We start from the raw sequence: 24,758 nt of genomic DNA on the forward strand, positions 1-24,758 counted from the left end.
CTCAAGAGGCGACCATTAAGGTGACAATGATGATGACAACAATCGTGGTGAGGAGGGTTACAGCACAAGGTCTGCCTCACCCAGAAAGCCCTGCCTGACCATCCTCCCCCTGACGACCTTTCCTAACCTTTGGGGCTCATTCTAATGTCGTCTTCACCTGCACAATTAAGGAGATGATTAACTGTGTGCAGGAGCAAAGACTGGGATTCAGGCAGCTTCTGTGTTTCACGCAAGGATGAAACCAAACTGCCGTTCAGAGAAGTTTAGCCACTTGCTCAGGATCCCCACAGCTCATGAGTGTCAGAGGTCAGCAAGTTCACAAACAGGTGTGTCCTGTACAGCCCCAGCTGTCGCCCTCTGCTCTATTGTTCGTCCCCAGAATGCTCTGATCTATTTCTGAAGCTTAGTGCTATGCCCTTGGGACCCACTCTTCTTGTTGTTGATGATAATCTTGTTTCCAAATGTCATGTTGACCTGTGAGAGGGACCTTTGGATTGATTATAGCTCCAAAGTCAAGGACACAGAGAAGATGGGTTTTGGCCCTTCTCTGAGTCCCAGCATTATGGATTCAGGGGAGCAGAATTCAACTGGAAATGGTCCAACAGTGTTTAATCTTCTGCATTTGGGGTCAAGAATGATGGAGGTGCGGGGTGGGGGGACAAAAATCACGGATGGGTTAGCATTGCTTGGTTACAGCTGGTGGCTAATTAAATTGCCAAGGGTTTGTACTCCAGTTAATTCAGATTTGTTTTCCCTAAAAAAGCCACAGACGTTTGACCTGTCCATCTGATGGATGCCCATGTCCTCCGTGGTCTCCTTGCAAACAGGGCCAACGAGGCAGCTTGAAAGCATGGCTGTGGTTCCTCTGGGGTCCATTCACACTTAACACTGGTCCCTTTCTTCAGCTTCAATGATCGAGGCCAAAGGCTCTGAATCTAGGTTTCTGGACTCCAATCACTGTCCCACCACCCACCACCGAAGCTGTGTTCCCTTATCTACATAAGAAGAACAATACTCTAAATGCACAGGCCTGTTATAAGGAGTAGCCACAAATCACACATACATAGCACAGGTCTCAATCCTCAGGCCATCGGAGTCCCCAGCTTCCCGCCTGCACCAAGCTCTCTGGTCACCAGCCATGAGGAAGGCCCGGAACAGATGGAACAGAAAGAACTTCAGACAACCTCCACCCTTAATCCCTCCTTTGCCTCCATCAGCCACCATGTACCCCTGCAAAATGCCCAGCTGCATCCCCTAGCTTCCCTCCATTGGGAAAAAACATGTGCTGTGAGGTCAGGGCCCTGAACTCAGGTACCCGGGCCTCCAAAACCTACACATCCCATCACCATCTCTGGAGCGTGCTTCAGCACTTCTAGAACACGAATGGTAACGTGAACTGAACAAAAGGAAGAAGGAAAGCTAACGGTGTTGGGTGCGTGCTGTCATTACCACACACGCTATTGTTGTCCCCAGAAATTTTCATTTTGCGTGAAGAGACAGTCATCTCCTTGCAAAAGTCCTCTCTGTGTCTCTCCATCTCTCTCTGGTTTTCTCTGTGCATGTCGATGATCTCAACCTCTTCCTGGGGATTTCTTTCTGGAGGTCATTCTCTCTGAGTCTCTCTCCCAGCATCTTCGTGTTTGCAAGTGTGAATTCCCTCAATCCCTCTTCTTTTGGTTCCCCATATCCTCTCTGCCTCCCTGTCTCTCAACCAGAGCAGTTAAAAATATATTTAGTCTCTTCGGCTACCCACTTTGGTACTTTTGCCTGCAGAAGCCCATGGACAGAGGAGCCTGGTGGGCTACAGTCCATGGGGTCGCAGAGAGTTGGACACAACCAAGCGACTAACACGTTAGTGTCTCAGAGTTCATTTTTTCACTTCAAAAGTAGAGAAAACAACAGGACTTACTTTGGAAGGTCGCCATGAAGAGTAAATGATATTGCCACTAGAAGCACCCAGCGTGGTGCCCGGCACAGAGCAAGCACTCACTAAATATTAGCTATTAATATTATTATTATTTCTTTATTTCAGGTACATTCCCTTCCTTCCTCTGTCACCGTATGTCTGACTCCGTCTGCCTCAGTTCCTTCCCTCACTCCTTCCCTCCTTCCATCTCCCCTCCCTTTCCCTCTCTTTCTGGACAGAGGCTCACCGTAACCCCTTACCTAGGTTTGTTCAGTCGCCTTGGGCTCCTGACCAGATGTCGATCACAGGCCGCCTGCTGGAAATTTTAAAGTAACCCTTGTGGTGCTGAGGAGGGGGAGAGATGGTTTGGGAGGGCTTCCCGGGTTGCTCAGGAGATGGCCCAGGGTCCCATGCCGCCGGGTAGATGCTGGCGCTGTTGTCGTCAGCCGTGGAAGCCACCTGCTGGGCATCACTGCAATGATGCTGCTGGAAAGAGAGATGAACAGCGTGACCACAGAGGGTGAGTTCCCCAAAGGGAGCAGAACATCATTTACCTAAACTCGCTCTTGAACTCAAAACTCCAATTCAGTTGCCGCCAATAGAAGTCTGCTGCTGCTACTGCTAAGTCGCTTCAGTCGTGTCCGACTCTGTGCGACCCCATAGAGGGCAGCCCACCAGGCTCCCCAGTCCCTGGGACTCTCCAGGCAAGAACACTGGAATGGGTTGCCATTTCCTTCTCCAATGCATGAAAGTGAAAAGTGAAAATGAAGTCACTCAGTCGTGTCCAACTCTTAGCGACCCCATGGACTGCAGCCCACCAGGCTCCTCCGTCCATGGGATTTTCCAGGCAAGAGTACTGGAGTGGGGTGCCATTGCCTTCTCCGACTATAAAGAATTGATTAGGGAGCTTCACCAACCATCAAAACTCATAAATTTGTCACTGTTGAGAAGCGTCACTTCCCCGGTCAGACATGAAATACGGCTGTCGGAAGACGGAAAGAAAGGAAACAAATAAGCGGGTCTGCTGGCTGTTTCCTTCCCCTGCTTGGAGGGAGGGGCTGCTTAAGAACTTGGGGAACTCAGAGCGAGGAAGTGGCGGTACCCCTGGGCCGTCACCCCACGTCGGTTGTGGTCATGGCTGGTGCCCCAGAGCCCAGCTTGGTGCTTGGTACACGTGTGCTCAGTCGCTCAGGCGACCCCATGGACTGCAGCCCACCAGGCTCCTCTGCCCATGGGATTCCCCAGACAAGTGGGTTGCCATGCCCTCCTCCGGGGCGTCTTCCCCACCCAGGGATGGAACCCGTGTCTCCTGCGTCTTCTGCATTGCAGGTGGATTCTTCACCACTGAGCCACTGGGAAAGCCTGCTTGGTACTTAGTAGGGACTTAAAATACTTCTTTTTAAAAAAATTTATCTTATTGACATATAGTTGATTTAAAATGCAATGTTGATCTCTGCTGCACAGCAAAGTAAATCAATTATACATATATATATATACACATATATTCTTTTCCATATTCTTTTCCATTATGGCTTTCACAGGATAATGAATGTAGCTTCCTGTGATATACAGTAGGACATTGTTGTCTATCCATTCTGCACATAATATTAAAATATTTCTTGAAGTGACTGAAGACTTGAAAGAAGGCAGCTGGCAAGGATGAGATGAAGGACCCCCACCACTGGCATTGAACCTGGTGTCTCCCCCCATCACTGCCCTCCATCTCTTCCTGTAAAGCAGGTGACGTGGAGGCATCCTCTCTTCCTCCTGAGCATGGACTACTCCCGCCCAGGTGTCACCATGGCAACCCCAGTAACAAGGAAGAGCGTGGTTCTGGAACTCCAACCCTCCTAGCCCCATCCTCGCTTCTGTTAGCGTCTGGTTCTTCTTCGTGTGTAAAAAGCAGCTCATAATTGCATTTCTATTATAGAGTTTTTATGGAGATTAAATGAGAATTCATTTGAAAATAGATATTAGCTGCAGCTGTTATTGGGGCTTTCCAGGTGGCACAGCAGGGAAGAATCTGCCTGTCAATGGAAGAGACTCAAGAGAGGTGGGTTCGCTCCTGGGTCAGGAAATAGCAACCCACTCCAGTATTCTTGCCTGGGAAACCCCATGGACAGAGGAGCCTGGCGGGCTATAGTCCATTGCCTACAGTCCATAGCATGATGGCTCCAGAGAGCAGCAAGCTCCAAGTGGCTGGGTCTCCCCCAAGTGGTCCTCAGGGATGTTCTGCTCTCTCATTTGAAGAAGCAGATGCATCTCTTAAGCTTTCTACTCCCACCTCACTAGCTCTGTGCTCCAACATCTCTGAGTCCCAGGAGTTACTATCAGAAAAGATGCCCACTCCTGGCATTCCTGAGCTGTCTTTTCTGTTTCAGGACAACCAGCTTCCTCTCTGGGATGCTGGAGGGATGTCAGGAGATGTTGGAAAGGGGGCCAGCCACAGCTTTGCCCTCTCCATGCTGTTGGACACCCCCACAGCCAGCACCATCCCCGTGGGTATTCACATTCTGAGGTAAGGGATGCAGACAGACACAACCCATCATTTTCATAGGAAATGACATACGGCCTAAGAGTCATGGGCTAATTGCAAAGCTGTTATAAAATGTTACTGACTATATCTCTTATTATTAAATAACAGTCTCAGTGGAGCCTGGGGATTGGGGGGTTTTTAAGGCCAGCCACCAGCTCTGAAATTGACACGACCAAGACAGTTAGTTAGACCTCACCTCAAGGACCTCGTTCCGCCTACCTCCCCACAAAGTTAGCCCTTGGGTGGCTTGATTTTCCAGTTAGAACAGCTCTTATGCTTAGCTGGGCCATATTTCAATTTAATTGTCCTACCCACGACAGACTTGCTGTCTCACAGGCTGGAAAGAGAATGAATTAGAAGAAGTTTCCTGTTCCGCCTCATGTAGTTGGTCCCCTCCCTCATGCTATGTTTAGCAATTGTGTGGGCTCTTGGCTGATGCCAAATACATCTTAACTTTAATTCCTGTTTTGAGGGGACACTTTCTTCACTGAGGATGAAGCTCAGGGGTGGAGGAACTTGCTGAGATGTGCATTCCTCACTTCCTGTAGACTGGTAAGGCTTGGTCTGTCTGGGAAAAGAGGGTGCCTTCTCTCAAACACGATCCCCTGGAAAAGGGAATGGTAACCCACTCCAGTATTCCTGCCTGGAGAACGCCAAGGACAGAGAAGCCTGGCAAGCTACAGTCCATAGCATCTCAAAGAGTCGGACACGACTGAAGTGACTTAGCGTGCGTGAGTCCATTACTGGGCTTAAAAGGAAGGAATGGGGGCTTCCCTGGTGGTTCAGTGATTAAGAATCTGCCTTGCAATGCAGGGGATACAGGTTCGATCCCTTGTCTGAGAAGATCCCATATTCTATGCAGCAGCTAACTGCATGGACCCCAGCTACTGAGCCTGTGCTCTAGAACCGTCGAGCCACAACTGTGGAAGCCCACGCACCTACAGGCCATGCTCTGCAACAAGAGAAGCCACGGCAACAAGAAGCTCGCACAGCACAACTGGAGAGTAGTCCCCCTTGCCACAACTAGATTAAATTAAAAGAAAACTAAAGGAAGGAACAAAGGACAGGCTCTGGAGTCTGACATCCCGGTTTCAGTACCATCTTGGATACTGACCAGTGATTGGAAAAGTTATCTCTTCTCTGCTAGTTTCTAGATGTAGAGTCTTGGACCAGTCATGGAACCTCTCTGAGCCTTGTTTTCTTCATCACTAGGATGAGAACAATAGTCCCCACCGCCTACAGCTGTGTTAAGAATTGGGTGCAATAATACATGTCATGAAATAAATGCTCAAATAAAGATTAGCTGTCATTGGATCAATAACCCCATGAGGTAGGACTTATTATTCCCATTTTACAGATGGGTAAACCAAGGTTCTGACAGGTTACATTATTTGCCTGCTATCCTCTCGTAATCCTTGGATTTGAACACAGATGTGTAGGGTGCCAAAGCCATGCTTTGGACCAGAGTTCAATAGGAGGGAACTAGAGGTTTAGGAGGAGTATAAGGGGACAGCCTAAGCCTCCACCCTGCGCCCTGCATGTGGAGACAAAGGCGGAACTCGATCCCGGTACTACAAGAAAAGACTGGAGGGGATTAGCATCTTTGCCTCCTTGTTTCCTTTCTCTGCGTTCCCTTTTTCTCTCTTCATATCATCATCCTTCTCTGCTTCCACATTCCCGCATGAATGTAAGTTGCTGTCTTAGTATTAAGATAAGCAAACCCAAACTCAGAAATTCTAAGCACCCTTCCCAATATGCTCTTCCTCCATTGGTCACCCATCTCTTAGCCACTTAACCCCAAAACTCACAAGCCACCTTTTCCTCACCAGCAAAGCATGGAAACCCCAGCTTTCTTTTTCCTGAAATACATCTGACATGTAACACTGTGTAAATTTAAGGGGGACAACCTGTTGGTTTGTTGATACATGTTTCGATACATTTATATATGGCACTGTGATTGTCATTGTAGCGTTTGCTGACACCTGTATAATATCACTTAATGACAATTTCTTTTTTGTAGTGGGAATAACTAAGATCTAGTCTCTACGCACAGAGAAGGAAATGGCAACCCACTCCAGTGTTCTTGCCTGAAGAATCCCAGGGACGGGGGAGCCTGGTGGGCTGCCATCTATGGGGTCGCAAAGAGTCTGACTCGACTGGAGCGACTTAGCATCAGCAGCAGCAGCAGTCTCTACGCAAACCTGATGATTATAATGTAATAATCACAATACAGGGCATTAGATCTCCAGGACTTATGTATGTTCTCACTGCAAGTTTGTATTTTATTTTCTAAAGAGCTATTTATAACTGTTTGGCTGTGCTGGGTCTTCACTACTGGCTGCAGACTTTCTCTAGGGGTGGTGAGTGGGGGGCTCCTCTCGAGCTGCGGTTCAAGGGCTTCTCATCTCGGTGGCTTCTCTTGCTGTGGAGCACAGGCTCTAGAGTGTGGGCTCAGTAGTTGTGGTGATGGGCTTGGTTGCCCCATGGAACGCAGGATCTTCCCAGACTAGGGATCAAACTAGTGTCCTCTGTGTTGCCAGGCAGATTCTTAACCACTGGACCACCAGGAAAGCCCGCAAGTTTGTATTTAAATATCGTTCCCATGCCCTCACCGCCAGCCCCTGGCAACCACCATTCTGCTCTCTGTTTTTATGAATTCAGCTTTTTTAGACTGTGCATGTAAGTGAGATTTGTCTTTCTCTGTCTGACTTATTTCACTGAGTGTAATGTCTTCAAGGTCCCTCCATGTTGTCGCAAATAGCAAGGTTTCCTTCTTTCTCGTGGCTGAATAATATTCTGTTGTATACATACACTGCATCCTGTTGATTCATTCATCCACTGGTGAACACGGAGGTGGTTTCCATGGCAACCCCACCTTCATACAAGTGACTAGTTCCTCATTTCCCTCCGCCTCCTCTACCCCCATCACCTCCCAGCTGGACGGCTGCTCAGTGACCTTCCCACCTCACTCTTGCCCCTCTCCATTCTATTCCCTGCACAGTATCAAAGAGCCTTTGAAAACAAAACAGATCTTATGGGACTTCCCTGGTGGTTCAGTGTAGAGACATTACTTTGTGACAAAGGTCCATACAGTCAAAGACATGTTTTTTTCAGTAGTCATATATGGATGTGAGAGTTGGACCATAAAGAAAGTTGAGCACCGAAGAACTGATGTTTTTGAACTGTGGTGTTAGAAAAGACTCCTGAGAGTCCCTTAGACAGCAAGGAGATCAACCCAATCAATCCCCAAGGAAATCAGTCCTGAATATTCATTGGAAGGACTGATGCTGAAGCTGAAGCTCCAATCCTTTGGTCACCTAACGCAAAGCACTGACTCATTGGAAAAGACCCTGATGCTGGGAAGGATTGAAGGTGGGAGGAGAAGGGGATGACAGAGGATGAGATGGTGGGATGGCATCACCGACTCAACAGACATGAGTTTGAGCAAACTCTGGGAGTTGGTGATGGACAGGGAAGATTGGTGTCCTGCAGTCCATGGGGTTGCAAAAAGTCAGACATGACTGAGTAACTGAACTGACTGACTCAATGGTTAAGAAGCCACCTTGCAATGCAGGGAACGTAGGTTCAATTCCTGCTCAACCAACTAGGCCCACACTTCACAACTAGAGAGTTCGTATAGCTCAAGGAAAGGTTCCACGTGCCACAAGGAAGTTGTGATACAGCCAAATATATATATATATATAACAGATCCTGCTATTCCCCAATCAGAAAGTTTCTATTGATCTCTATTTGTATTTATTAATAAAATCCAAACTCCTTCACTTTCCGAAACTCAGCCTCATCCTGTCCACTCCTGTACTCAATGCCCCTGCATCCACTGTGTGGCCTCCTCTCCCACCCTCTTGGGTCCCTTTGAACCATCTGGCCTTTGCATTCAAGTTCCTTTAGCCTCAAACGCTCACCCTTGGATTTTTTTGAACCTGTTTCCTTCTTGTCTTTGAATCTCAGTTCAAAAGCCACAATCTCAGGGACTTCCCTGGTGGTCCAGTGGGTAAGACTTCACCTTCCAATGCAGGGAGTGTGGATTTAATTCCTGGTTGGGGATCTAAGCCCCATATGCCTGTGTTCCCCCCAAAAAAACCCAGAGCATAAACAACAGAAGCAATATCGTACAAATTCAATAAAGACTTTTAAAAATTTTACAAAAAAAGTCACAACCTCCGAGAGAACTTCCCTGACCTCCCAGTTCCCTCTGACCCATTCCCAGTTGTGATTCTTGCATCCAACTCCAATTTTTCCTCTTTTGTTTCTCCAGATTAAAATGCAACTGCATGGAGAAAGAGCCCTATGTATTCTGTTGTGGTTTCCTCATGAGTTTGAGCAAACTCTGGGAGATAGTGAAGGACAGGGAAGCCTGGCGTGCTGCAGTTCGTGAGGTTGCAAAGAGTCAGACACGTTTTAGTGACTAGACAACAACAGTACCTTAGACACAATCTGGCACGAAATAGAATCTAGCACCTGAGTGCTCGAAAAATATTTATATCCTAAGTACATAAATGAGTTTCTTCCTCTCTCCCTTCCTCCCTCTTGTTCCTGCCCCTTATCTAGCATTTCATCTCTTAAATTCAGTATTCAGGGGAAGGAAATAAGACATGTCATTTTTGATGCTTAGTCATTTGTAACCAGTAGGTAAAATCCTAGAACTCTTAAAATCTAATGAATTCCAAATTCTAAAGCATAACACGTGGATGGGTCCTCCAAAGGGTTTAGCAGCCTCAAGAAAATGGCTCTGTGTCCCCATGAATATAAATGAAGAAGGGTTGCCCAATGGTTACCTTCAGAGAAGTCGCGATGTCTGGAATCACCGTCGGCGTCTTGACCCGGGCTCTGATGCACACCCCTAAATTCACTTCATTAGTTTTAATTATCCCCACCCTGAGCAAACCAAGACTTCAGAGATATTTTAGAAATGGAATGAGCAAACATGGAGATGGGATAACTTTCTCCAAGGTGTTTAGCTGTAACCATGGGAAATAGATGGGGAAACAGTGGAAACAGTGTCCGACTTTATTTTTTTGGGCTCCAAAATCACTGCAGATGCTGATTGCACCCAGGAAATTAAAATACGCTTACTCCTTGGAAAGAAAGTTATGACCAACCTTGATAGCATATTAAAAAGCAGAGACATTACTTTGCCAACAAAGGTCCGTCTAGTCAAGGCTATGGTTTTTCCTGTGGTCATGTATGGATGTGAGAATTGGACTGTGAAGAAAGCTGATTGCTGAAGAATTGATGCTTTTGAACTGTGGTGCTGGAGAAGACTCTTGAGAGTCCCTTGGACTGCAAGGAGATCCAACCAGTGCATTCTAATGATCAATCCTGGGTGTTCATTGGAAGGAATGATGATAAAGCTGGAACTCCAATACTTTGGCCACCTCATGCAACGAGTTGACTCACTGGAAAAGACTCTGATGCTGGGAGGGATTGGGGGCGGGAGGAGAAGGGGATGACAGAGAATGAGATGGCTGGATGGCATCTCTGACATGAGTTTGAGTGAACTCCGGGGGTTGGTGATGGACAGGGAGGCCTGGCGTGCTGTGATTCATGGGGTCGCAAAGAGTCAGACACAACTGAGCTACTGAACTGAACTGAACTGACTGATCCTCATGTTTCATAGAAACAAAAGTAGCCATCCGCTTATCCACGGGCTGAATTTAAATTGTGTTTCCGAGGAACAAGCTGTCTGATGAGTTTCTTCATTTTTCTGGATTCATGGCTATCAGATCCACCCAGACCAACTCTAGCTCTGGCTGAACTGCCCCCACTTTCTCCTATGAAGGGATCCTAAGTCCAGTCACATCCATTTCTCCTTTTTACACACACACTGAAACACACAGGCTCCATCATTAGCAGTGGCAACGGCAGAAAACCCGTCTGTTTGAAACACACATACATACACCTTCACACAAAACAACATAAAGCATAGGCCCAGCATGGGCACTTTTGACCTCTGTTTGCCATCACAACATGTAGCATGAGCTGTTGCCATTTTTTCACCAGGACACTGTGAGAGCCTCCCCTCCCGCTCAGCCGCTAACAGGCGGGTGCATTGAATCCCATCACTCCCGCCTCCCAAAGCCCCCCAGTGGTCCCTCTTCATGTGTGCCTGAAGTCCGCATCACGAACTGCAAGCCCTCAACCCATCTGGCCCCTGCCTTCCTTTCCGACATTGTCTTGTCATCCACCACCTCCACTTCTCATCCACCACCTCCACTTCTGCTTCAGCACCTCTGTGCTTGCTGTCCCACCAGCGGGAACGCATTTGCAGCACACATCCATGTGGCTGGCTCCCTCATTTCAAACAAGTGTTTGCTCACCTCTTCTGAGGAGCCTTCCCTGATCGCTCCATCTGAAATAATCACCCTCAGTCTTCTTTACCCTGGATTTTTGCTCCATATCACCATCAGTTCATGACATTATGTTATCTAAATATTTGCTTAGTGGTCATCTATATTATGGGGCTTCCCAGGTGACTCAGATGGTAAAGAATTCACCCGCAATGCAGGAGACCCAGATTTGATCCCTGGATTGGGTAGATTCCCTAGAGAAGGGAATGGCTACCCTACTCCAACATTCTCGCCTGGAGAATCCCACGGACAGAGGAGCCTGGTGGGATATAGTCCAGGGGTCATAAAGAGTTGGCCACAACTGAGCAACACTCACACACACATCTATGTTATACGTAAGAATGTGCCAGCAGGGGACTTTCCTGGTGGCATAGTGGCTAGGAATCTGCCTGCCAGTGCAGGGGACACAAGTTCAATCCCTGGTCCTGAAAAACTCCACATAACGCGCGGAGCAACTAAACCCACACATGGCAACGACTGAACCTGCGTGCTGCTGAAACCCATGTGCCTGGAGCCTGTGCTCTGCATCAAAAGAAGCCGCCGCAATGAGAAGCCCTTGCACTGTGATGAAGACCCAGTGCAGCCAAAAATAAAATAATCAGAAAAAAGGAAGAATACGCCAGCTGGTGAAATGGAGTGAGGAAAAGAAAACCTGGTTTTAACATCTATAGACAGATAGAAGCTATTTTTCTGCAGAAAATTCCACCAGTCAAAAGAACGTTGTAAAACAGAAACGAGATAGGTAGATAGAAAGATACAGGCTTACATACAGGGACTCGGATTGAGGCATAAAGAAGTAATAATATCACTATCGATAATTAATGCCGGACTGTTTACTAAATATATTCCATTGGTCAGGAAGCAACAGTTAGAACTGGACGTGGACCAACAGACTGGTTCCAAATAGGAAAAGGAGTACGTCAAGGCTGTATATTGTCACCCTGCTTATTTAACTTCCATCATGAGGAACGCTGGGCTGGAAGAAGCACAAGCTGGAATCAAGATTGCCAGGAGAAATATCAATAACCTCAGATATGCAGATGACACCACCCTTGTGGCAGACAGTGAAGAAAAACTAAAGAGCCTCTTGATGAAAGTGAAAGAGGAGACTGAAAAAGTTGGCTTAAAGCTCAACATTCAGAAAGCTAAGATCATGGCATCCAGTCCCATCACTTCTCTGCAAATAGATGGGGAAACAGTGGCTGACTTTATTTTTCTGGGCTCCAAAATCACTGCAGATGGTGATTGCAGCCATGAAATTAAAAGACGCTTGCTCCTTGGAAGGAAAGTTATGACCAACCTAGACAGCATATTAAAAAGCAAAGGCATTACTTTGCCAACAAAGGTCCGTCTAGTCAAGGCTATGGTTTTTCCCATGGTCATCTATGGATGTGATAGTTGGACCATAAGGAAATCTGAACGCAGAGGAATTAATGCTTTTGAACTGTGGTGGTGGAGAAGATTCTTGAGAGTCCCTTGGACTGCAAAGAGATCCAACCAGTCCATCCTAAAGGAGATCAGCCCTGGGTGTTCATTGGAAGGACTGATGTTGAAGCTGAAACTCCAGTACTTAGGCCACCTGATGGGAAGGGCTGACTCATTTGAAAAGACCCTGATGCTGGGAAAGATTGAGAGCAGGAGGAGAAGGGGACAACAGAGGATGAGATGGTTGGATGGCATCACCAACTCAATGAACATGGGTTTGGGTGGACTATAGGAGTTGGTGATGGACAGGGAGGCCTGGTGTGCTGCAGTCCAAGGAGTTGCAAAGAGTTGGACACAACTGAGCAACTGAACTGAATTGATTATTAATATTTCAAGTCCTTATTGCAATAATTCAAGATAAGAAATATTGCCCTCATTTTGCTGCTGCTAAGTCACTTCAGTCGTGTCCAACTCTGTGTGACCCCAAAGACGGCAGCCCACCAGGCTCCCCCGTCCCTGGGATTCTCCAGGCAAGAACACTGGAGTGGGTTGCCATTTCCTTCTCCAATGTGTGAAAGTGAAGTCGCTCAGTCAAGTCCGACTCACAGTGATCCCATGGACTGCAGCCTACCAGGCTCCTCCATCCATTGGATTTTCTAGGCAAGAGTACTGGAGTGGCTTGCCATTGCCTTCTCTGGCCCTCATTTTAGATAGGAGGAAACCGAGGAAACTTCCCAAGGGTAATTTCACTGGGGGGTGACTAAACCTGGACTCCTTTCATTTCAACTGCTTTTCTTGAGGCACCTGTGTGGTCTACCTGGTCCCATTAACTTCACTGTCTTTCGTATTGAGAGGCTGCCTTCCTAAGCAGAAAAACCAAGGAGGGAAATTAAAAGCACTTGTGAAGTCGTTTCACCCATCACTGACTGCTGGGTGCTCCCTAAATAGAAGGATTTCATATGTGTTTGCAAATGCTAACCCACTCTGGAGTCTTTCATTTTTTGAAAAGGGGGTGCTGGATCCATGAACACTGAGATTTGGCTTCATTGTCATGTTCCTAAGTGCACAGAAATCATGCGTCTTTAGCTCTTTGGTCTTCCTGGTCCTGCATGCAAAGGAGTTTGAAAACCTTCCAGGAGCTGCCATGTGCCATGATCAGCAGGAAGCTTTAGACTCTATGCAAAAACAGAAAATCAAGAGGCTTACACAGGCATTGTGAGTGAGGCTTTGCGGTCTTTCAGCAAGATTGCTTTCATATATATTTATAAAGTGCCTACTATACGCTGGGTACTGAGAATTTAAAAATGATAGCACCTAGCCTCTGTTCTCAAGGAGGTCAGACAGCATCTCCTCTAGCAGATCCATCTAGGACACAACATCACTCAACAAACAGACAAGAGAGGAGGGCATCGCTCCATCCGTTAAGTCAACATGAGCTCCATCACTGAGTTGCCTATTGGTAGGCTTGGTGGACCAGCATGGCTAGAGACAAACGCTGAATCTAGTTCTGTTGCTCACCTGCCAGGAGTGTAGTCTTCTACATGCTGGATAACCTCTCTTAAGTTTCAACTTTCCTGTAAATAAAATTGGGATGATGTCGACCACCTGTTCATGTTGTGAAGATAATTAAATGAATAATGATTAAAGAAAAAAAACATGTGTAGTGCCTGGCTTATTGTAGGCACTCAACACATGGTAATTATGGAAAGCAAATATAAAAGGAGAGAAGGAGGGAAAGAAGGGAGGGAGGGAAACTTTATGTCAAGATTCAGGCAGGAAAGTGGAATGGTTTCAAAAATGATCTGACATGCCTGTTTTTAGATCATAGCACTAGAGTTGAGGAAATTTTCTTCAGGATTTAGTTTCAGGAAGAAGCCAGTTTCAGGAAATCTAGCCAGAAATGAAATGTACTTTTGTGAGTGACATGAGAATCTGACTGTACTTTCCACTCAAGAAATGTCCAAACATCCTTCATCTACTATTCCAAGGCTCACATCCCTCTTCATCAGCCTTGTCAGACTCTTGGAGGATTGCACCAAAATACCACAAGACGTGTACAACAGATACCAAAATGCAAGCGCCAATTTGTCAAAGGTAACAGGAACCTTAATGATGTCCAACTCTTGAATCCAGAAATCTCCCTTCTAGAAAATACCATAAGGAGATATTGTGAAACACAAAGCTTTGTTTGCAATGTGATTTACAATATAGAAGACAGGAAATGACCCAACTGTCCAGTAATACAGCACTGGGTAAACAAATGTGGGCACATTAATATGATGGACTGTTATAAGGTCATTAAAATTATGTTTATGAGCATTTTTAATATCCTGGGGAAATACTTACTCAACAATGACAAGCAAGATAATGAGGATGCAAAATTGTATTACTTTAGTCTCAACCCTGTAGAGGAAAGAAATGAAAATACGCTGGCATGATCAACCCTTTGTGTTGTGTTTCAGAATGATTTTTTGTTTTGTAATTTTTTTATATTTTTCAGAGCTTAAGCTATAGTGTGGTAGAGATTTTTCTCCACCTCATTCCATTTGCCAGTAAATACATTTCTACCCACTGCTGCTCTGGGATCCTGGCTGTCTTCAAACTAGGATAGGAAGGTGTGGCTTGAGAAAGGTACAGAAACGCACAGACTCGGTTTAAATTTTTTTAATTTTATTTATTATTTTGGCTGAGCTGGGTTTTCGTTCCTCATGGGCTTTCTCTAGTCTCAGCGAGCGGTGGCTACTCTCTAACTGTAATGCACAGGTTTCTTATTGTGGTGGCTTTTCACTGTGGAGTGCAAGACCTAGGATACACGGACTCAGGAGTTGTGGTTCCCAGGCTCCAGGGTGAAGGCTCAATATTTGTGGCACACAGGCTTCGGTTCTCCGCGGCATGCGGTATCTCCCCGGTCAGGGATCGAACCCGTGTCTCCTACATTGGCAGGCATATTCTTTATCACTGAGCCACCAGGGAATCCCCAGACTCACTCAGAGTTATGATAAACTGGAACTGTGCTCAGAGATGGTCTGTCATTACCAGGAGAGGGCTTTGCCTTAAAATTGTTTCCTACAGCTGAACTCCTTCATCTTCTCCTCTCTTACACAGTTCTTGAAGGATGTCATAATTCCACTCATCCCTAAGCTTAACCGGGAGAAAACTGGGTAGAACTTAAAAACTGGTCACATGGAGAAAGGCTGAGAGGAAGCAGTGGGGTGCAAATTAATAAACCAAGGGAGCTAATGGGGAAGGAGGGAAAGAAGACCACAGGGGAAAAGGTGTCAAAAACTCATCTACTTAACAGGGTCAAACAGATAACCAAGCTGTGTGAAGCAAGAAGGATTGGAGGGGATTGTGCAAACTGAAGAAAGAGTGTGTACCCTGTGGAATGGGCAGAGTTAATTACTGCAGGTGAATGTTACCACGTGGGAAGGCAGCCCAGGTTTCGCCAAGTTTCTTCCATTTTTCATCCAGGAATCCATATTTTTATGTAAGAAAAATCTCTGGCTTTTAAATATTGGGAAATATTTAAACTTTTAAACTCCATTTATCAAAACATGATATCCAATAAAATACGATAAAAAAATAAAACGAGTTGTTTTTTTCTGTCCGATGGATGCACTGGACATTGTTACTTTGCTCTAACTGTGGGGGTGGGGTGCGCTTCCCTGGGGGCCAAGACGTAAAGAATTTGCCTGCAGTGCAGGAGACCCGGGTTCGATCCCTGGATCAGGAAGACTCCCCTGGAGAATGGAGTGGTTACTCCATTCTTGCCTGGAGAATCCCGTGGACAGAGGAACCTGGTAGGCTACAGACCATGGGATTTCAAAGAGTCAAACACGACTGAGCACTTTCACTTTCACACTTTTTTTTTTTTAAGTGAATCAAAGGAAGCAAGGACATTGAAAATGTCTACAGGCCAAGTGAAATATTTACAAGCCATAGTCCACCTTCAACCATTCTTAATATAAGACTTCTTTTTTACCTAAACGAGGTAGACCTAGTGTGAGCCAATGGGCAATTAGAAGGAAATCACAGGGACTTCCCTGGTGGTCCAGTGGCTAAGACTCCACACCCCCAATACATGGGCCTGGGGTTCGATCCCTGGTCAGGGAACTAGATCCCACATGCTGCAACAACTAAAAATCCTGCATGCCACAATGATTGGCACAGCCAAGTAAATCAATTAAAAAAATAAAAATAAAAAGTTCACTACTTATTTCAAAGTAATCCTTGGATTCAAGTCAACTGTACTTAAAAGAAAAATACAAGTTTTTCAATTATTTTCACTGTGCTCAATTTTTTTTCAGGAATGGATGTCACCATCCTATCTTTCCAAATGTTAAGGGATCACAAGACAATGAACATCCTTTAAACCATCAGAAAAGACTGGAAAACAATGAGACGTGGAGTGAAACTCAGCGAGACTCCTGTCTGCAGCCTAGAGAATGGATTTCTCTTCCATCGAAGCCATCCTTGGCTCTGTGAGTGAGCGTTGCTGTTGCATTTAGAAGACACATCCAGACTAATTTGTTTAACAAATGCAGAGAGGTGTGAGGCACTCCGGATCACGGAGACAAGTGATGTTGTCGCTGTCTTTATAAATCATTCCTGCTGCTCCTGAGACAACGCCAGGCTAACCTATGGGGGCCTCTGTTTCCACTGGCAAAGCTGAGGAATTCAGGTAAACAGATTGTGGGAGCATCTACTGGTCCAAAAATGATGAGAATCTTGCAAAGATAACGCAGGAACACTATAGTTCACTGATGCGACTGCCTCATTCCAAGGGCTGCCATCTGGTCACCAAGGGGAGATAAGAACTGGGCTATCCTACAGCTTGGCTTGTGAGATCCAGCTGTCCTTGGCTATGACCGACTCACCTTCCACTGACCCATCACCCTGGGGTCCTCCTAGCCCAGCACATTGGTTAAACGATTCTGCTAATGACTGTAGAATTGATGATAACCATTAACTGTAATGATTACCATTAAACTGTAGATTTGATGATAGCAAGTACCCCTGTGAAGCCAATGATGTGCTAATGATGGATTTAGATTTCCACTTAATATTTGTGAATCTTGGCATGGGTATTCACAGTCCCACTGTACAGGTGAGAAATTCGAACTGATGGCTTAAATGACTCTCTCATAGCTACCAGCCTTGATATGAACGAGAATTCCAATCCCAGGGTCCCAGCCCACCTCACATAGACTTTGGTGATGGTCAAGATCACAGATGTGAAAAGTGTTTAGTCAATTACAGAAATAATTTTACTTTCAATTAATTACTGGAAGAGTTTTCCAGGCATTTGCTGTTTCCCGGAGGAGCAAATCCTTCATCAATTTGATCTTTAAAACAAAAAGTCATTTTAAAACACAGCTTCAAAAGAAAATCTGGACTGTGGCAGAAAAAGGGAAGTTCTAACATGAGACACATTTGCATCCGTGACCAGCCACTGCCTCGCTGTGAGATTCCAGGACACTCTCTGTGCTACAGGTGGCTCCTCTGTGAGTGAGAAATGATCTAAGAGGTTAATGAATAGTCCAGGGAAAGCACCTGGCACAGCAATTCACACAAGCAGAGGATGGTCCCCTAGTGGCTCAGACAGGAAATAGTCTGCCTGAAATTCAGGAGATCACGTTCAATCCCTGGTTTAGGAAGACCTCTTGGATAAGGGAATGGCAACCCACTCAACTCACTCTGGTATTCTTGCTTGGAGAATCCCATGGACAGAGGAGCCTGGTGGGTTACAGACCATGGGGTTACAAAGAGTCGGACATGACTGAGCAACTAACACTTTCACTTTCAAAGGATGGTTATTTTTTCCTAATGGGAGATTGGCTTTTCCCCACAGACCTGACTGCATGAGTGCCCAAAGTCAGACCCAGAAATGATGTTGACCACTGGTGAGAATACTAACCTCATGCCTTTCTATCCTCTCTTCTGATGCAAAGGAGGAAATTGCTTGAAATTTTGCTGCCCATACTGTGGTCAGTGCCTGGGAACATCACCCAGCATCACCTGGGTCCAGGAAGCAGGATGGAGGGAGAGACTGATGGAGGGATGTCTTCCCATGGGGTGGGCAGGGAGATCCATGGGCATGTGGGATGAGATCCAGTGGTAAGAAGACCACCATTTACAGATTTGGTTGAGGATGATGCAGACAGAACCGAATGTGCAAATGCCAAAGTCAGGAGTAGCTTCAGAGGTTCAAGGAACAGAAAAAAAAAAAAAAGATGTTGTCTAGACTCACAAGGAGAGAGCAAGGTGAAGGGTAGGGGCAAGATGAGATGCATGCTCAGTCGTTAAATTGTGTCTGATTCTTTGCGACTGCCACCCTCCTCCCCACCATGGATTATAGCCTGCCCGCCAGGTTCCTCTGCCCATGGTAATTTCCCAGGCAAGAATACTACAGTCTTTGGGGTCCCAAAGAGTTGAACATGACTTAGCGACTGAGCACACATGGGCAAGACGAGATATGAAGGTAACCAAGAGCCAAATGAGTTGCTCCCAGTCTCTTGGGGGAGATCTCCAGACTTAGCCACTTTGTCTTACACACACACACACATTTCAGGAACTTTTGTTGCACACTGAAATTCTTTTTGATACAATGCAATAAAACCAAATAAGTATTCATATATTTATCTGTTTAACATCTGGGTATTTTTCTAGCCTATAATCTCCTTGACAGCAGGGACCTCTGTTTTGTTCAGCACTATATCCCCAACATCTAGCAAAAATGTAGACTATACTTGATGCTTACTTATATTTTAGGAGGAAGAGAGAGAAAGAAAACTCCCAACTTACAGTAAGTTTCATCAAATGATAGGTATTAAATTATTTTAAGATTCTTTACTCTAAATTCCCCTTTGAATTATTTATTTGTGAATTGAAGGAATTGGGTTCCATTATCACAAAACAGTGGAAACAGTGTCAGACTTTATTTTTGGGGGCTCCAAAATCACTGCAGATGCTGATTGCAGCCATGAAATTAAAAGACACTTGCTCCTTAGAAGAAAAGTTATGACCAACCTAGATAGCATATTAAAAAGCAGAGACATTACTTTGCCAACAAAGGTCCGTCTAGTCAAATGGTTTTTACAGTGGTCATGTGTGGATGTGAGAGTTGGACGGTGAAGAAAGCTGATCGCCGAAGAATTGATGCTTTTGAACTATGGTGTTGGAGAAGACTCTTGAGAGTCCTTTGGAATGCAAGGAGATCCAACCAGTTCATTCTAAAGGAGATCAGTCCTGGGTGTTCACTGGAAGGACTGATGCTAAAGCTGAAACTCCAATACTTTGGCCACCCTATGTGAAGAGTTGACTCACTAGAAAAGACTCTGATGCTGGGAGGGATTGGGGGCAGGAGAAGAAGGGGACGACAGAGAATGAGATGGCTGGATGGCATCACCGACTCGATGGACATGAGATTGAGTGAACTCCGGGAGTTGGTGATGGACAGGGAGGCCTGGCATGCTGTGATTCATGGGGTCACAAAGAGTCAGACACAGCTAAGCGACTGAACTGAACTGAACTGAACCACAAAAATGTATGAGGATTTCTTTATGTTTTCAAGATGTGGTGCTGGTGAAGACTCTTGAGAGTCCCTTGGACTTCAAGGAGATAAAACCAGTCCATCCTAAAGGAAATCAACCCAGTATATTCATTGGAAGGACTGATGCTAAAGCTGAAGTTCCAATACTTTGGCCATCTGATGTGAAGAGCTGATTCATTGAGAAAGACCCTGATGCTGGAAAGATTGAAGGCAGGAGGAGAAGGGGATGATAGAGGATGAGATGGTTGGATGGTATCACCAACTCAACAGACATGAATTTAAGCAAACTCCGGGAGATGGTGAAGAACAGGGAAGCCTGGTTTGCTGCAGTCCATGTGGTCACCAAGAGTCAGACATGACTGAGTGACTGAACCACATAACAATGCTAACCTACAAAGCAGCTACAATTTTACTGATACTGTTATGACAGTGAAAACAACTCAGAAAAATTTGTGAAACTTTCAAGGAAAGCACAGAAAGGTTTTTGAAGTGCCCTATGTAAAAGCATAGACGTATTCAGATGATTTGCAGCTTATTTTAAATGACCTTTTGTGAGATATACCTTTCATATACAAAAATGCACACATTTTAAGGATACAGTTTGATAATTTGGACAAAGACATACACTTATGTCATGAAAGGGCAAAGACAAGTTAAATACTTAAGAGGTTTCCTTCTCTGCGTTGGAAATAAGGCAACAGACTTCTCCTAAGTCCCTTTTGTCAGAGCATAAATTTACTTTAGAAAGCTTGTGAGTTGAAGCTCTTTCTCTATCTCTTTGAAATGTGTGTAAATCTTTTTCAAAGCTAAATAAGTCTCTTGCCAGTTTTAGGTACCAGTAATATCTTCCTCACGGACCTGTGAACCATCTCTTTGAAATATATAATCATCAAAGAAGATAGTGCCTCTATGCACCAGTTTCTTGTGGGAGGTAGAAGTCTAACTCCAAGATTCAAAACTACCTTTTGTTGTACATATATGAGAAGTTTATTTTCCCTTTGGATAAAGCCAATTAGCAAACACAAAGAGCCACCCCGTTACCAGGAGAATCCAGAATGAATAAGGCATAACGAATGGTCCTGTCAGGTCCTCTTCCTTGAGAACTAGTTTATCATTTCTCTTGAAAATGTGTATGAATAAGTTGCATCTGCTTGGCTATAGAAAAGGGAGATTATTTTTTGCAATCTCTTGGCAGATTGCCTGTGATCTGAATCACATTTAGATTCAATGGCTATTCAATGGTAAAAATTATTTTCTTTCTCTGTGGAGAGATTTTCTGGGTTGGGAGAAGACGTTTTTCCCTTGGTCCTTATTCTTTGTTTTTGTTTGTTTGTTTGTTTGTTTTTCATTTTTTATGTTTATTATAATTTCTCCAATGCTTTGCCCTATTTCTTTAACTTTTTATTTTATATTGGAGTATAGCCGATGAACAGTGTTGTCACAGTTTCAGGTGGACTGTAAAGGGAATCAGCCATACAGAAACATATATCCATTCTCCCCCCAAACTCCCCTCCCATCCAGGTTGCCACATAATACTGAACGGAGTTCAGTTGAGAGAAGGTTTTAAGTTATATGTTTCCAGTAGGTACCATCACCCTAATCAAGATATATAACATTTTCATCACTCCAGAAAGTTGCCCCATGACTGTTTAAAATTAGTTCCCCCCAACCCTCCATCCCAAGCAACCATTAAAGTGATTTCTATCATTATAGATTAGTTTAATCTCCTCTAGAATGTTTTATAAATAGAACTGAAACAGAGCAGGACCCTACTGCCTCCCGCCATATCCTCTGCCTGTCTTTTGCCTGTGGAAAACTTTGGTCAAAGAGTAAGTTTAATCAGAGAAATGAGAACTTACAAAAAGAAAGGAAAACGGTGAAAGGAGACCAAATAATAATGATGTATCATTAAGCATAGTCAAGGACCTTTAGTTCCTTCTCAAGGGCTAGAGAAAATATTCTGAGCCACATCCCGTGAGTTATCTTATAGATACTGAAACCCCAGGTGGAGAAGCTAACTACGTGATGAAGTTAACTATGTGCCCAGGACATGAGCTGCCACAATTCCGAGCACTGGCCTCAGAAAAACGGGAACAAACTGGAGATTAACTGTATCTCAAACCATCAAGATGACACTAGTCAGACTACCGACGAGCAATAAGAGATTGACTATCAGACCTGACTCTGCTGGGTCTACGTGTAGTCCCCTCCTTCGGTCTATAAAAGCTCCTGCCCCACTGGCTGCCAGTCGCCTTTGAGCAGATGTCTGCTACCTTGCTAACCTCCAGTTGCCAGCATCTGAAATAAAGCAAACTTTCCTTTCCGCCAACCTGGCCTGTTTATTGACTTTTGAGTGGCAAGCAGCTGGACACCACACTCTTTTGGTAACAGAATCATACGTTATTTACTCTTTGATGTAAGATTTTTTTTCACCCAGCACGTTTCTGAGATCTAGCCATGTTCCTGCATGTCACAGAAAAGCTTGTTCCGTTGAACTGCAGAGCCTTGCTCCAGAATCTGTTTTTGCAATCCCCTGGCAAAGGACAGTTAGGTTTTAGACTCTTACAGACAAAGTTGCTAGGGACATTCATGTACTAGTTTGTTTGTGGCCCTACATTTTCATTTCTCTTGTATAAATAGCTAAGCATGGAACCACTGAGTCATGTGAAAAGTTTAACTTTTAAAAGTAACTGTCACACTCTTTTCCAAAGTGGTTGTACCATTTACACTTTCACCAGTTCTTGGTGTGGTCAGTATTTTTCACTTTAGGTATTCTAATTGATCCAGAGAAGGCAATGGCACGCACTCCAGTACTCTTGCTTAGAAAATCCCATGGATGGAGGAGCCTGGTAGGCTGCAGTCCGTGGTGCCGCTAAGGGTCGGACATGACTGAGCGACTTCACTTTCACTTTTCACTTTCACACATTGGAGAAGGAAATGGCAACCCACTCCAGTGTTCTTGCCTGGAGAATCCCAGGGACGGGGGAGCCTGGTGGGCTTCCGTCTATGGGGTCACACAGAGTCGGACACGACTGAAGTGACTTAGCAGCAGCAGCAGCATTCTAATTGATCACTGTCTTGTGGTTCTAATTTGCATATTTCCAGCAAGAAATGATATTGGATGTTTACGTGTGTGTTTATCAACTATTTGTAATTTTCTTTAATGAAGTGTCTATTCAAATATTTTGCCCATTTCTCAATTTTTTTTTTTTGTCGTCTTCTTGAGTTGTAAGAATTTTTTTTTGTTCTGGGAAAAAATCCTTTGTCCAATATATGTTTGTATGTATGTATGTATGTATATATGTTTAGTTGCTCAGTCATGTCCGACTATTTGTGATCCCATGGCTCTCATCCACCAGGCTTCTCTGTCCATGGAATTTTCCAGGCAAGAATACTGGAGTGGGTAGCTATTCCCTTCTCCAGCAGATCTTCCTGACCCAGGAATTGAACCCTGGTCTCTTGCATTACAGGCTTATTCTTTACTCTCTGAACCACCAGGGAAGCCCATATGTTCTGCAAATATTACCTCCTCTTTTTAATAGCCAATGCTTTTTGTGTTTAGTCTCAAGAAACTGTCTGAAAGCCATGAATTTTTTCTCTTAGGTTTTCTTCATAAAGTTTTATAGTTTTAACTTTTACATTTAAGTCTATGGTACATTTTAAATAAAATTTTGTGTGAGGCAGAAGTTGAATGCACATTTCTCTCTTCTAAATATTCTGTTTTTCTGTCAACATTAGTTGAAAATACATTTCCTTCCCCAAGTGAGTTATGTTAATGCTTCTCTCTAAAACTGATTGATTATATCTGTAGGGACTTCCCTGATGGTCCAGTGGTTAAGACTCCTGACTACCAAAGCAGGGGGCATGGGTTTGATACCTGCTTGGGGAACTAAGATTCTGCGTGCTGCACAGCATAGTATATAAATAAAAAATAAAATTAAAAAAAATAAATTGATTATATCTTTGCTGCTGCTGCTAAGTCGCTTCAGTCGCGTCTGACTCTGTACGACCCCATAGACGGCAGCCCACCAGGCTCCCCCATCCCTGGGATTCTCCAGGCGAGAACACTGGAGTGGGTTGCCATTTCCTTCTCCAATGCATGAAAGTGAAAAGTGAAAGTGAAGTCGCTCAGTCATGTCCGACTCTTCGAGACCCCATGGACTGCAGCCTACCAGGCTCCTCCATCCATGGGATTTTCCAGGCAAGAGTACTGGAGTGGGGTGCCATTGCCTTCTCCAATTATATCTTTAGATATTATAAATTACAAATATTATAAAAAGCAGTGTTTGTGTTGCATGCTGGGTGTGTTCAGTCACTTCAGTCATGTCTGACTCTTGGTGACCCCATGAACTGTAGCCCACCAGGTTCCTCTGTCCACGGGATTCTCCAGGCCAGCATATTGCAGTGGGTTGCCATGCCCTCTTCCAGGGGATCGTCCCAACCCAGGGATCGAGTTCAAATGGGCAGGCAGGTCCTTTACCACTAGCGCCACCTGGGAAGTCTCCAATAAAACACAATATATACATATAAATATGCAATGGAAATCAGTAATTTGCCAGTAATCAACATAGCTTTGAGAAACAGAGTCTGTGTGCCTTTGACCACCATTTCATGCTCTCACCCTCACTATGGTGTAGGCCAAGAAATTCTACATTTAGTATCTTTTTATTTCTTTTAATGTCCCAATAAGGCAAGTAACCTACAGATTAAGAAATTGGGGCTCAGAAAGAGGGGGATCAATTTTCCCAACTCCTTCACCTGGCGAGTAGAAGCTCTGAGCTTGGAGCTTGAGTTTTTTCTGATCCAAATCTAACGGTCTTTTCTCCAGTGTTCCATTGAGAGAGTCCAACAGCCCTGTGGAAATTCAGCAGGAGAAAGTCAACCTTTGTCCTTTCAAGACCTGGCATGGATGGTCTAAACTGCCAATATGTCTCAGCAGCGGGAAGGAGAAGTGGGGAAGTCCGAGAGGAA

At 44.8% G+C, this 24,758-nt stretch overlaps 1 long non-coding RNA gene across 1 annotated transcript in view; it reads right to left on the bottom strand.

The window, feature by feature from the left end:
* Positions 1–2,369: 2,369 nt before the first annotated feature.
* Positions 2,370–24,758, bottom strand: part of LOC129545366 (uncharacterized) — a 112,479-nt gene continuing 90,090 nt past the window's right edge. The window contains exon 3 of the long non-coding RNA XR_008683694.2: positions 2,370–2,392. This is a non-coding gene — a long non-coding RNA (uncharacterized LOC129545366). The remainder of the gene's footprint in view (positions 2,393–24,758) is intronic.

This window comes from Moschus berezovskii, chromosome 27, assembly GCF_049115385.1.
Source record: "Moschus berezovskii isolate FMDL1 chromosome 27, NW_MosBer_1.0, whole genome shotgun sequence".
NCBI lineage: Eukaryota > Metazoa > Chordata > Mammalia > Artiodactyla > Moschidae > Moschus > Moschus berezovskii.